Genomic DNA, 14,253 nt, shown 5'->3' on the forward strand with positions numbered 1-14,253 from the left:
GATGATCGTCACGGGCCCTGGCATCTTCAGGTGTTGTATGTGTAGTGTGACGCCGCCATGAACTTGGCCAGCGCTGGGCGGCCAAGGATCCCGTTGTAGGGCAAGGGGATCTTGGCAACATCAAACACGATACTCTCTGTCCTGAAGTTCAGGTCGCTTCCAAAAGTTACGGGCAACGTGACCTTTCCCTTGGGTTGGCTTCTTCCCGGGTTGACCCCTTGAAATGTGCCCGTCTCTTCAAGGTCTCCTTGAGGAATCTGCAGCTTCTCGATCACGGCAGGCAAGATCAAGTTCAGACCGGCCCCTCCATCGACTAGCATCTTTGTCACCTTGAGGTTACGTATCGTTGGTGAAACCAACAACGGCAAGCACCCGACCGCAGTAGTGCAATCAGGGTGATCCTCAGTGTCAAAAATGATAGGTCTGCTGGACCACTTCAGCGGCCTTTGGGCATCGCTGTAATATCTCGCGCCCACTGTTCAAGCCGGCGCCGAGAGGTATCCAGCGAAGCGCCGCTGTCGACGCACATGGCCTCTGTAGCTTTCTGAAACTCTTGGTCGCCGGACTCATCGTCCTCTTCGTGATGATCATCTTCTGGCTTTCTGCCACGGCCCCGAGCGGGCCTCTCTTGTTGTTTATCCTTGCCACGACGGCCCGCCTGGCCGTCACGCTTCTTGCCGGATCCCTCAGCACCGTCTTGGCCCTTCTCCTTGTCCCGCCTCTCATATTCAGCCCTCTGCTTCTCAGCGAGGAGCTCAACCTGTCGGCAGTCTTGGAGAGCATGGCCTTTGGTGCGATGGATCCTGCAGTACCGCTTGTCGGAGTTGACTGGCTTCTCCGCAGCCGCCAAGGCCCGGCAGGCGACACATCCGGCAATTTCCTTGCCGGGGTCATCTACCTTGGTTTTTTTGGTGGAGCCAGTGTCATCAGACCCTTCGACGGCAAGCACGGCTTTTCCTTTCCGCTTCTTGTTGCGGCGCTCGCCTTTCTTCGCCGGGGCGGCGGTGTCCTCATCTGAGGAGTCAGTTTCCACGCCGGCATCTTCGCCGGGATACTTCCTTCCCTCTTCAGCCCGGGCACATCTGTCAGCAAGAACATAGAGCTCTGCGACATCTTTCACCTTGTTCATCGTCAGCTCTTCGTGCATCTTGCGGTTACGTACGTTCTGATGGAATGCGCTGATGATGGCGGCGGAGTGAACATCTGGGATATTGTACTATATCCGGCTGAACCTCTGTATGTACTTGCGGAGACTCTCGCCTCCCTTCTGGGGAATGACGTGCAGATCACTTGCTTGGCCATGAGCTTGGTGACCGCCAGTGAAGGCGCCCACGAACTCATGGCACAAATCCGACCAGGAGGAGATGGAGTCTATCGGCAAGTGCATCAACCATGACATGGCGTTGGGTTTAAGAGCCAACGGAAAGTAATTCGCAAGCACCTTATCGTTGCGGGCTCCGGCAGCCTGCATCGCGATGGTGTAGATGCTGAGGAACTCGGACGGGTGGGTCTTGCCGCCGTACTTCTCGCCCACGTCAGGTTTGAAGGTGCGGTGAGTGGGCCACTAGAACTGCCGCAGCTCACGGGTAAAAGCCGGGCAGCCTACCTCGTAACGCAGGCCTCCAGGGCTCTCTGGTGTCGGGTGGTCCACAGCAGACCCTGCTCGCCTGTCTGACTGGTGGCAGCGAAACCTGCATGGATTGCGACGCACTTCGACTTCTGACCATTTCAGAAGGAGCTCTATCGCGACCGTGGAGTCGCAAGCCATCTCCACCAGCGCCTCGGTGAGCGGGCAGGTCTTCTACATCCCGGGAGTGGCGCTCGGGGCTCTTCCCGCGGCGACGCCCAGGGTCTTCGGTGCGACCACGCCGTTCGTCGCGTGCCGCTTGAGACGAGTGCGCCGTCGATGCTAGCGTGGGAGTCTTGGAAGCCCTTGCGTCGCCCTCAGGCGGGGCGGCAGCGAGCCTGGAAGGCCCCGCGCCACCCGCGGAGGGCCCGGCTCCATCCTTGGATTTGGCGGCGTGCGGCCCGTTGCCAGGCGCACGAACATCGCCGCCTCCCAAACTCCGGCTGCTGGGACGGTGTTGGTGTTCACGAACAGTGCCCCGGGTCCTTTCTGCGACCGGTCCGCTGATCGCCCGCGTCGGGGCGGGATGCCCGGCCTCCGACGGGCCAACCGCCACCGTCGTCTTCTTCTTCGGCGCCATGATGATGAAGAAGCGTTGAACTAACTGCAAAATCCGATTCTCACAACTGCGCACCCCCTACCTGGCGCGCCAAAGATGTCGGTGGGAAATGGCACCAATGGGATCACAAGAATCCCTACTGCGGTTGCGGGGCGTGGGGGTCGTGAGAAGAGCGGATCAAACAGGCAGCACACGGTTCGTTTATCCAGGTTTGGGCCGCGAGGATGCGTAAAACCCTACTCCTGCTTTGGTGGATTGTATATCTGTGTTCTTGAGCTAGCTATGGGGAGTGAGTAGCTCCAAAAAGCCGAATCCTCCTCCTGGTCGCCTCGGGCCTCCTTTTATAGGAAAGGGGCTGCCACAGTGGCACACAGGAGGTGGAAAGGGTACAGTAATGCGAGTTTATCCCTCGCATTACATGACAAGGCGCATTTAATGCGCCCTGCTTAGGTGTCCTTGCTTTATCGGGGACGGGGGAGAGCCCCGTCCCGTCCGTCGCCGCTCCCTTCTGTGTTGACACGCGCCCTGGCCAGCGGTGCTTGTGGTGCCATGTAGGCAGGCACGCAGCTGAGGTGGCACAGTGGTGGGTCTCCACGAAGATCTTCACGCCGCCACGCAGGTGCCTGCCCAACTGGTTGGGTCGGCAGCTGCATGCGAACGGCGGTGGAGGCGCGACTGGTGCGGGCCTGATGGTGGCCCCACGGGTGTCCTTGGCAAGGGCCTTGCCGGGGCCCCGGCAAGGGTCTTGCCGTGGCGCTTGCTGTCATCCCCAGCAAGGCTCTTGCCGGGGGCCTTGTGGTCCTCCTTGGCTGGGATCCCGCCAAGGATCATCATCTTCTTAAGTGGGTATCTGGTCTTGAATGTCTTCACAAAGATCTGCATGCCACCACGGGGATGTCTCCCGAATCCTTGCCCCATGGGGGCGGTGGACTCAAGGGTGACCTCGCTCCGTAGGTGTGGGGCGAGCTGCCACGGCAAGGATCTTGCAGGGCTAACTAAAGCTGCCCCCCGGCAAGGATCTTGCCGGGGGGGTCTGCTTTGTTCCCCATGCTCTTTGTGGTCTTGGTCTTGGCGTCGTTCTGCTCCTCTTCGGCTTCGGCCTTACCTTGGTTTCACCTCCCTTGCCGTGCTCGGTGCGGCGACTGTCGGATCACAGGTTCCGGCAGACCCTTAAGGTTCGAACTCTGGGGTGCGCGCGGGGATCGTGCCCTCTACCTCTCCGTCTCGCAAGGAACTAACTACTGCAAGAACAACACAAAAGACACAGGGTTTATACTAGTTCGGGCCACCATTGTGGTGTAATACCCTACTCTAGTTTCTGGTGGGTGGATTGCCTCTTGGGCTGATGAGGAAGAACAATACAAGGAAGAACAGCCTCGTGAGGGCCTGTTCTTGGCTGGGGGGATGAACTGCTAGGGGTAGTTCGATCGCCCTTCTCTCTCTCTCCCTCTACTTCCTGCTCGATTCTAGATGCTCGATCCGATCAATTCTAGATGCCCCTACCCTGGGGGTGACTAGTCCTATTTATAGGCAAGGGCCCTAGGCCTCTTCCCAAATATTGAGCGGGAAGGGCGCCAACAATTGGACAATTCAAAGGGGAACATCTGGTACACTTATCCTGACTAAAGTTGGTCTTCGCCTGCCAAAGGCCCTGTGGTGACGCCGTCTTGGGCTCCATGGTGACCTCCTTCCCACCGTTTGACTGGTCTTGGTCTTGTTGCACCGAAATGGGTGCCTTTGCTTGATCCTCTCGCCTGCGCTTGCCCCCTTTGCACCAAAGAGGAAAGGGAGACGCTGCGCGGGCTGGCGCCCGCCTGGCACCCTCGGTCGTCATGGCTTGCGTCATCGACACCTCGTGAGGTACTCTGCCCTGATCTCTCCGCCTCCTCGCGAGCCAGCCTGAGGAGGCCGTGTTTGAGGAAGCGCCGTGCCGTCCGCCTCGCGAGGCTTGTCCCTCGCGAGGGTCTTGAGTCTCGTGTTGATGAAGCTGGGCCGCGCTGGGCCCCCATTTGAGCCACGCTGCAGGCTGCAGGCAGGCAAGTCTGGGGACCCCCGTTCCCAGAACACCGACAGTAGCCCCCGGGCCCAAGGCGCGCACGGACTTGGCCGTGCCGAGAGGCGAAAGGGCAAGGGTGAAGCGCCGCGGGCCCTAACAGCCTGCGGCCTTGGGCGCCACGTGGCGGTTGATTGGATGTGGGTGTCTCCACTTCCCCACGACGCCTTGGTGACCACGTGGATTTGACAAGTCCCTGCATGCAAATCGTGTCATGATTACCTGCGATCGTGGAGGCCGACGGTTGGCCTTCGTCGGCTATATGTACGGCACCGGGCGTGCCCTTCCAGTCCATCTCTCCTTGCTTCATCCTCTGCCTCAGTTCTTGCTCCGTCTTGGTGTGATGGCTCCGTCAAGGAAGCACTCGGCTGCGGAGAAGGGGAAGGGCCTTCAGGTCGGTCCTGCCTCTCCCCCGCCCAAGCGTGGCCGTGGGCGCCCTCGGAAGCACCCGGTGGCCGCCCCGGTAGCGCCTGATGGCCACGGGGACGGCTCCCGGCGTGGTGGTGGTTGATCCGCTGTGGCCGGGGGTCACGTCTGGGGCACGCGCTCCCCCAGGCCGCGCTTCCGTGCAGTGCAGGTGCTGCCGGAGTTCGTCGTTTGGTCGGCGGAGCCTGCTGGTGCCCGGCTCCAACTCCCTCGCTTCCTCCTCGGTGAACTCCAGGCCGGAGCTCCAGGGGGCCTCTGGCTCCAGGCGGAAGGCTGCTGCAGCAGGTCCTCATGGGCCGCGCTAGAGGTCTCCGCCAGTGGGGGCTTGGCTCTAACCCGCGGCTGGCAGGCATTCGCCCGCGCCCGCGGCCTGGGGTGCCGGTGCACCCTGCATTTCAGGTTTGATGGCGACGCTACCCTCTATGTGAGGGTGTTCAGGGAAGACGGTCGCCGCGCGGGGTGTTGCCCTGAGGAGGACGACCGCGGTTGGGGGCCTCGCCCTGACGGTGATGGGGGAGACATCGCCCGCGTGGGTGGCGGCGGCCACGACTCCCCAAGCTTCGTCGGCTCTTCTTCAAGCGACTCCTCCAGTGGCGGCCGCAGTCAGCCCCCACGCCGTCGGGCCAGCTTGGGAGACGGAGGTTCGTCCGCCCGCCCTCGCGCCCCGGTGAAGCGCAAGAGGGAGTCCACCTAAGGTCCAGAGGTGGTCAGGGTCGCCTCCGCAGGCTGTCGTTAGGTGGGCCACGCCGGGCTCTTCCTCTCTTTTCCTTTTGTTCCCTATATAAGACAAAGCAGCTGCGTGGAGCCCTGTTGGGGGCGTGTTAAGAATTATTACCGTTTTTGCCTTGGCCTTCTTTGCACGTTTCTTAACTACACGCCTGCGCATAAATAGTTTTCAACCCCTGCCGGGGGGCGACCGACCCAGGCCCTGTGTGTACGCGTCGCGGTGCCCGAGGGGCACGGACTAGAGGGGTGCTCCTGTGGTGTGCCTGGGCCATTGCAAACTTCCCGCGGTTAGAGCAGAAACGCTTGCGAGATCGTGTGAATCATCCCTCACGAGGTCACTTACGAGAGAAATCAAAGTGAGGAGCGAGAATCGGCGAATCCCAAATCAACGACGGCTATAACTTCAATAAGACTTCAAATGCGAATAAACACGCCAAATACGGAAATCAAATGGAAAAGCCGCGTCCGGCACCTAGTCTAGTCTTCGACGTCTTCTCACCAGCGCGGAGCTAAGTGCTGCCACTGGGCGTGGGAGGGAGCCCCAGGGCCTGAGGCCGGCACTTCTGAGACTCTGGGGCGTGTACAGCCTCACTCATTATTACGTGAGAGTGTCACGGGGCGGCGAGCTTCATAGGCATTGGCCTTCTTCACAGGCTCCGGGCCTTTCTCGAAAAGAGATGATCTTCACAGGCGTTCGCGTTCTTCACAGGCTCAGGGCCTTTTCCAAAAAGAGATGATCTTCACAGGCGTTTGCCTTCTTCACAGACTCAGGGCCTTTTTCAAAAAGAGATGATCTTCACAGGCGTTCGCCTTCTTCACAGGCTCAGGGCCTTTTCCAAAAAGAGATGATCTTCACAGGCGTTTGCCTTCTTCACAGGCTCCGGGCCTTTCTCAAAAAGAGATGATCTTCACAGGCGTTTGCCTTCTTCACAGGCTCCGGGCCTTTCTCAAAAAGAGATGATCTTCACAGGCATTCGCCTTCTTCACAGGCTCAGGGCCTTTTCCAAGAAGATATGATCTTCACAGGCGTTTGCCTTCTTCACAGGCTCCAAGCCTTTTAGGGGTAGAACCTCCGGAGGTGCTGGATGTTCCACGCCTTCTGGATCGGCTCCCCCTCTAGAGTCTCCAAGCGCATGGAGCCTGGCCTGGAAACATGAACAACCTTGAACGGGCCCTCCCACATGGGAGAGAGCTTGTGCAGCCCCTCCCTGGAGAGGACCCGCCCGAGCACGAGGTCTCCTACCTCGAGGGTCCTAGGGCGGATGTTGCGGCAGTGATACCGTCGTAGCGCCTGTTGATACCTCGCTGCCCGCAGCGCAGCTTCCCGGCGGCATTCCTCCCCCAGCACGAGGTCCATCCCCCGCATGGCGTCTTGCTGCGCCTCATCGAATGCCAGGACCCGTGCGGAGCGACGCCTGACCTCGTGAGGAAGGACTGCTTCAGCTCCATAGACCAGGAAGAACGGGGTCTCCCCGGTAGGCTTGGTCGTGGTTGTGCGGATGGACCCCAGCACGGATTGGAGCTCGTCGTACCAACCCATGCCGCAGGCCTCCAGCTTTTTCTTGAATGTTCTGGTCTTGAGGCCTGTCAGGACCTCCGCGTTGGCTCGTTCGGCCTGCCCATTGCTTCGCGGGTGTGCCACCGAAGCATAGCAAATCTGCGTTAAAAGGTTAGCACAATATGTTTTGAAGAGACTACTGCTGAACTGCGAACCGTTGTCTGTGATGATGCGGTTTGGCACCCCAAACCGGCTCACGATGCCCCTGATGAACTTGACCGCAGAACCCGCGGGGATGGTACGGACGGTGTCACATCCCCAGTTCAGGCCTTGCTTGTCTTTGCTTTATCATCCATGCATCATGTCTAAATTTCTGAAACTTGAATTGAGGATTGTTGAAACCTCAAAATCTAATTAAAAGAAGGGCAGGCACCCTTTAAATTGCATTCTTTGAATCCAAAATGCCCTAAAAATAGTTTTGTGAATTTTGGCAAGAGTTATATATCAAACCAAAATTCTCGAATATTTTTAAGGAATTATTTGGTCTCTGAATTTAAATCAATAATCTATTTGAATTTGGGGATATATTCATAATATATAATGAATATATTTTCAAATGCTTTGAAATGTTTTATGTACTTTTGGAATAGTCCTGAGAGGTAACATAAAATATTTCAGAATGTTTTGGCACTGTTTGAAATTATTTTGAATTTGAAAACAGTGGCAAAATAAAATAAAAAGGGAAACCGAACAGAAAAATTAAAAAGAACAGTACTCACCTGGTCCACTTACCTGGTGGCCCAACAGGACCGGCCCAGCTCAGCCCAGCCCACCTCTTCCTCTCTCCTATTGTCTTCAACCTCCTGCCAGTGGGCAGGAGGGCGTGTGGCCGCCGTGCGCGCACACGCGCCTCGGCCACCTCCTGCTTGCCGCTCCCCCTCGACGCCCTGGCCTTCTCTGGTGGTGCCACGCACCTCCCTGCCTCTCTCCCTCACTCTTCTTCGCTCCTCCCCCTCCTCTGTTCTCCCCGCCGAGAGCCGCCGCCGCCGCCGCTCGCAACCACCGCGGCCACAGCCACTCCCTCGCTCCCTCTCTGCGTACCCGAGCTCCGCCACGACCCCGTGGAGCAACACACTCGACGCACGCGACCAGAAGAGGCCCCAGCCGACCGGAGCATCGTCGTCTTCACCTCCGGTGCCCGGAGATCGACTCCACCGATTCGGCGCGTCCAGAGCTTCCCCGACTTCGTCGTCTCCTCCGCTAGCCCCTCCGTGAGCTCTCCTACGTTTCCCCTCTCTCCCCGTTGGTTTCGCGTGCAGTAGCCGTGCTAGCCACCGTACCGAGCGCCGCCGTCCGCCATGGACGCCGGGCATGGCACTGACGTGCTGTTGCGGCCAGTCCGACGAGCCTAGCATGCTCCTAGCTGCCCCAGGAGTCCGCATAGCCCCTCAGCCAGCCCCCTAGCGCTCCGTAACCTCGCTCCGCCTAAACCCGAGCTCCGGCAGCCGCCGCGGCCTCCACTCCGGCGAGCTCCAGCCACCCCGCGCCTCCCGCGTGCCTCCTTTGGATGCGCGCAAGCAAGGGCAACCCTCTGGTGCCCTTGGCTTGGCCCAAAACCGCTCGCAGCGCCACTCCGGCGAGCTCTCGCCGCAGTTTTGGTCGTCGCCGGCCGAACTCCGGCGAAGTCGAGGTGTCACTTAATTAGCGCTAATGACCCCACTAACCAACCCACCTAGCTCACTGACACCTGGGCCCCACGCTCTAAATAATCTATGTTTTATTTCTATTTAGATTAGTTAATAAACACACGGGACCCACCAGTCAGAGTTGACCCTGCTGACGTGGCCGTTGACCTGGCCCACCTGTCAGCGAGCTAAACAGCCCTGGGTCACTGACCAGTGGACCCCACTGGTCAGGTTTGACCTGGGCTGGCGCCTTTGACCTGATGACGTCACCCCGACGTCATGCTAACGCAGTAACTTATTTTCTGGATTTATTTTTATACAGGAAATTCCAGAAAATAACAAAAACTTCTAAAATTCATAGAAATTCAACCGTAACTCCAAATGAAATAAATTATATATGAAAAATGATCAGAAAAATCCAATCTATCCATCTGTACCATTTTGATGCATGTTAGAACAACTAACAGCTGCTGTTTAGCACAAATCATATAAATGGCATATGAATATCTACATATGGAGTTTGAATTTGAATCTTGTATTCAAACCAACTCCATTTAATCTGTTGCTAGTTGCATTAGCTCAATCAACAGCATATTGCCATGACATTATCATGCATCATATTTGTTGCATTGCATTGATTGTGTCCCTCTTTGTTTGCCGGTAATTGTCCCCTCTCGATAGATGTGGTTTCGACGATGAGTTCGATGACACCGATGAAGAACTATATTATCTTCAGAAGTGCCAGGCAAGCAAAACCCCCTTGTTCATTCCGATACAATCCTACTCTCTCGCTCCTGCTCTCTTTTACTGCATTAGGACAACAACGATTCATCTGTTACTTGCTGCGGTAGCTGAACCCCTTTATCCTTTGCATGACCTGTCATTCCACAGTAAATAGATGAAACCCACTAGCATGAGTAGGAGTTGTTTGAGCCCTGTTGTGCCTACTCATTCATGCTTGTTTGTCATGCCTGCTACTGCTTAGAGTTGAGTCGGGTCTGATTCATCGAGGATGAATCAGAGGTGTGTGAACATGTCCTACTGTGTGTGAGCTAAGTGTGTGAACACGATTTGGTAAAGGTAGCGGTGAGAGGCCATGTAGGAGTACATGGTGGGTTGTCTCATTGCAGCCGTCCTTAGGAACTGAGTTCTGTGTTTGTGATCCATGATTCAGCTACTACCAGACATTGGGCCCGAAACCAATGGACCCTCTCGGCTTCTTAATCACCCTTGTCCGCTGTCCAGGAGTTGCAAGTAGTTTCTGGTGTTTGTAGTATGCTGGAGGCCGTGCGCAGCGCTGACCGTAGGGGTGGGCTGTGATGCGGTAGGCACGTGGCCGGGTAGACCGCGCGCCCGTTTGGTGTCACGGAACCCTGTTCACATCGTTTGGTGCTGTGAGCGAAACCCCGGCCGGATCTCCTCATGGATGGAACCCGAATAGGCGATAAACCTGGACTAGGGACTTGAGTGTTTAGGTAGGCCGTGGACGACACCCACGTTGGGCTTCCGCTTGAAGGTTGCCGAGTACATGTCGTGTAAACCGCGGTAAGTGGTGAGAGCGTGTGTGAAGAAGTACACCCCTGCAGGGTTAACATCATCTATTCCAATAGCCGTGTCCGCGGAAAAGGACTTCTGGGTTGCCTATATCAGTTCATAGACAAGTGAAGGTGGATACTTTAAAATACGCAAGATAAGCGTGAGTGCTATGGATGGCGTTCTCGTAGGGAGACGGGAGCGGATCCATAGTGGTGTATTGGTTGGTGAATATGTGGACTCGTGTGCGCCACCTCAAAAGAGTTACTTGCAGTCGTAGTTCAGGATAGCCACCGAGTCAAAGCTGGCTTGCTGCAGTTAAACCCCACCATCCCCTTTATTGATAATGATGCATATGCAGTTAGTTCTGATGTAAGTCTTGCTGGGTACATTTGTACTCACGTTCGCCTATTTTATGTTTTTGCAGAGAGACCTCGGTCTCGCTAGTAGTTCCGCGTGGACTTCGATGTTTTGCTTGATACCTCAGCTACGATCTTGTGCCCTCGGCAGGATCTGGTAGATAGTCAGGCTTCTAAGCCTTTTTCATTTGTAGATGTCTGTACTCAGACATGTTAAGCTTCCGCTTGTGCTTTGATTTGTATGCTCTGAATGTTGGGTCATGAGACCCCTATTTGTAATATCTCGCTGCTCGGAGCCTAATGGATAAATACTTGAGTCGTAGTGTCATGTTGTGATGCCATGTTGTATTTGCACATATCGAGCATATTGTGTGTATGTTATTGAAATGCTTGGTATGTGTGGGATCTGACTATCTAGTTGTTTATCTTTAGTAGCCTCTCTTACTGGGAAATGTCTCCTAGTGTTTCCACCGAGCCATGGTAGCTTGCTACTGCTCCGGAACACTTAGGCTGGCCGGCATGTGTCCTTCTTCGTTCCTGTGTCTGTCCCTTCGGGGAAATGTCACGCGACGAATACCGGAGTCCTGTTAGCCCGCTACAGCCCGATTCACCGGAGTCCTGCTAGCCCAGTCATACAGCCTGGATTCACTCGCTGATGACCGACACGTTCGATGCTGGGTCATGGATGCCTATCTCTGTAAGTCCGTGCCACTTTGGTTTACGACTAGCCATCTCAGCCCGGGCTCCTTATCATATGGATGCTAGCGACACTATCATATACGTGTGCCAAAAGGCGCAAACGGTCCCGGGCAAAGGTAAGGCGACACCCGTGGGAATACCGTGCGTGAGGCCGCAAAGTAATATGAGGTGTTACATGCTAGATCGATGTGGCATTGAGTCGGGGTCCTGACAGACGGCCTCCACCTCTGCCCACTTGGTGAACTTGTCGATGGCGACATAGAGGTAACGGTAGCCCCCTGGCGCCCGAGGGAACGGGCCCAGAATATCTAACCCCCAAACTGCGAATGGCCACGAGAGGGGTATCGTCTGCAGGCCTCCCGCTGGTTGATGGATCTGCTTGGAGTGGAACTGGCAGGCTTCACAAGCCTTTACCAATTCGATTGCGTCGTTGAGCGCGGTGGTCCAATAGAACCCACTACGGAATGCCTTGCCGACGAGGGTCCGTGATGATGAGTGGTGCCCGCAGTCTCCACCGTGTATGTCCTTCAGTAGTTCCTTTCCTTGTTCCCTGGAGATGCAGTGCAGAGATACATCGTTCGGCCGCTTCCGGTAGAGTTCCCCATCTCTGATGCAATATGTCATGGTTTGCCGCACCACACGTTCTGCTTCCTCCTCCTTCTCTGGTAGGGCCCCTTGTGTTAGATAACTCCTGAGCTCTGTGATCCAGCACTCCTCCTGAGGTTCCATTGTCAGGAGCAGGCGTGCTCCAGAGGTCGGCCCACAGGACGGGGCTCCCGAGGCTGGCGGCTGAGGGAGCTCTTCTCAAGGCTGAGTCGTGTTTGATAGCATCGGCTGTGCTGAAGGTTTGAAGAGCCGTTCTTCAAATACACCGGGCTCCTGCGGCAGCCGCCTGGATGCCCGGCCGGCTATGTCGTCAGCTTCCTGGTTGGTGCCACGGGGTACGTGCTTCAGCTCCAGCCCCCAGAACTGCGTTTCCATCCTACGGACCTCTGCTAGATAGGCCTCCATATGCTCCTCCTTCGGCTCGTACACCTTGTTGCAGAAGTTGACTAGGAGCTGCGAATCGCCCTTGACGGTGAGGCGCTTCACCCCCAGGGCCGCTGCGGCCTTCAACCCGCTATCAATCCCTCATATTCTGCTATGTTGTTGGAGACCTTTTCACCTTGCTGAAAACAAAGCTGTACAGCATAGTAGAGCTTATCCTGAGTGGGCGATATCAGTACCGCGCCAGCCCCCGCGCCGTGCCTGGAGAACGCCCCATCGAAGTACATGACCCAGCCTTCCGGCGCCTCACTCCCTGGGGAGAGGGACCGATCCTTGTCATCCTTGAGGCCTGGCGCCTCTGTCCATTCCGCCACGAAATCCGCCAATGCTGCCCTTTTGATGACCCTAGTGGTGCTGTACTCGAGCTGAAACGCCTGCAGCTCTATGTTCCATTCGGCGACCCTCCCGGCTGAGTTCGGGCTCCTGAGCACCCTCTCCAGGGGGTATGACGAGACGACTTTGATTGGATGTGCTTGGAAGTAGTGATGTAGCTTGCGCGAGGCTACTAGCAGCGCGAGGAGGAGCTTCTGAGGCATTGGGTATCGTGCCCTCGCATCCCGTAGCATCGTGCTGATAAAAGTAGACCAGGTGCTCAACAGGGCTGAGAGTGTCTTGGGTTGCGGCGCCCTCGGGGGTTGAGGGCACCTCATGAGATGTTGTGACCTCGGGAGGTGGACCATCCTGGCGTGTAGCCTCTTCTGCCCCTAGTGTGTTCCTCGGCAGCTGAACCTCCTCATCCGTAGTTCCGGCTTCCTCGAGCTCTCCCAGCTCCTGCTTCGTCTTGCCTTGGGCTGCCGCTGCGGTCTTGACCTGGCGCTCTTCCCTAACCGCCACCAGGGCTGCGCTGGCAGAGTAAGGGGTGGTGGCGAGGTAAAGCATCAGGGGCTCTCGAGGGCGCGGAGCCACCATGACTGGGGGGCTGGTTAGGTACCTCTTGAGATCTTGAAATGCCTTATCTGCCTCTTCTGTCCATTCAAAGGGCCCCTTTTTCTTCATCAGCTGAAAGAAAGGCAGCGCTCGCTCCCCTAATTTGGAGATGAAACGCCCTAGTGCGGTCACACGCCCAGTAAGCTTCTGCATTTCTCTGAGGGTCTTCGGCGGGCTCATATCCTCGACCGCCTTGACCTTCTCGGGGTTGGCCTCGATGCCGCGATGGGACACGAGGAATCCCAAGAGCTTGCCCGAGGGGACACCAAACACACATTTCTCCGGGTTGAGCCGTAGGTTTACCGCGTCGAGGCTCGTGAAGGTTTCCTCCAGATCTTGTATCAGGGTCTTAGCCTCTCGTGATTTCACCACAATGTCATCAACGTAGGCTTCGACGTTCTTTCCAAGCTGCGGACCCTAGGTGATGTGCATCAGCCGCTGAAAGGTCGCCCCCGCATTACACAATCCAAATGGCATGCATGTATAGCAGTATACCCCGCACGGGGTTAGGAAGGCGGTCTTCTCAACGTCTTCTACCGCCATCTTGATCTGGTGATATCCGGAGAAGGCATCCAGGAAGCATAGCAGGTCGCACTCGGCGGTGGAATCGACGATCTGGTCGATGCGGGGGAGCGGAAACGGATCCTGCGGGCACGCCTTGTTGAGGTTGGTGAAGTCGACACACATGCGTTCCTTCCCCCTTTCTTAGGCACAACGACAGGGTTGGCCAGCCAATCTGGGTACTGGACCTCGCGAATGACCCCAGCAGCTTCTAGCTTGTGGGTCTCTTGGACGATGAAGGCCTGCTTCTCTGCGGACTGCCGCCTGGCCTTCTGCTTCACGGGGCGCACATTTGGGCACACATTGAGGTGATGCTCGATGACGTCCCTGGGGATCCCTGCCAACTAATCGGGCTCCCAAGCAAACACTTTCTTATTTGCACATAGGAACGTGATCAGTGCCTCCTCCTGCTCAGGCTCCAGGTTGGCGCCAATGGTGAAAGTGGCGCCAAAGAACGCGTCCTCGTCGACGGGTATTTGCTTGGTTTCTGCCTTGTCCTGGGTGAACAACGGCTTCTTCTTGGTGGGCGCAGCCTCCTTGGGCTCTGGGGTCT

This window comes from Triticum dicoccoides, chromosome 5B (genome assembly GCF_002162155.2).
Source record: "Triticum dicoccoides isolate Atlit2015 ecotype Zavitan chromosome 5B, WEW_v2.0, whole genome shotgun sequence".
Classification (NCBI taxonomy): domain Eukaryota; kingdom Viridiplantae; phylum Streptophyta; class Magnoliopsida; order Poales; family Poaceae; genus Triticum; species Triticum dicoccoides.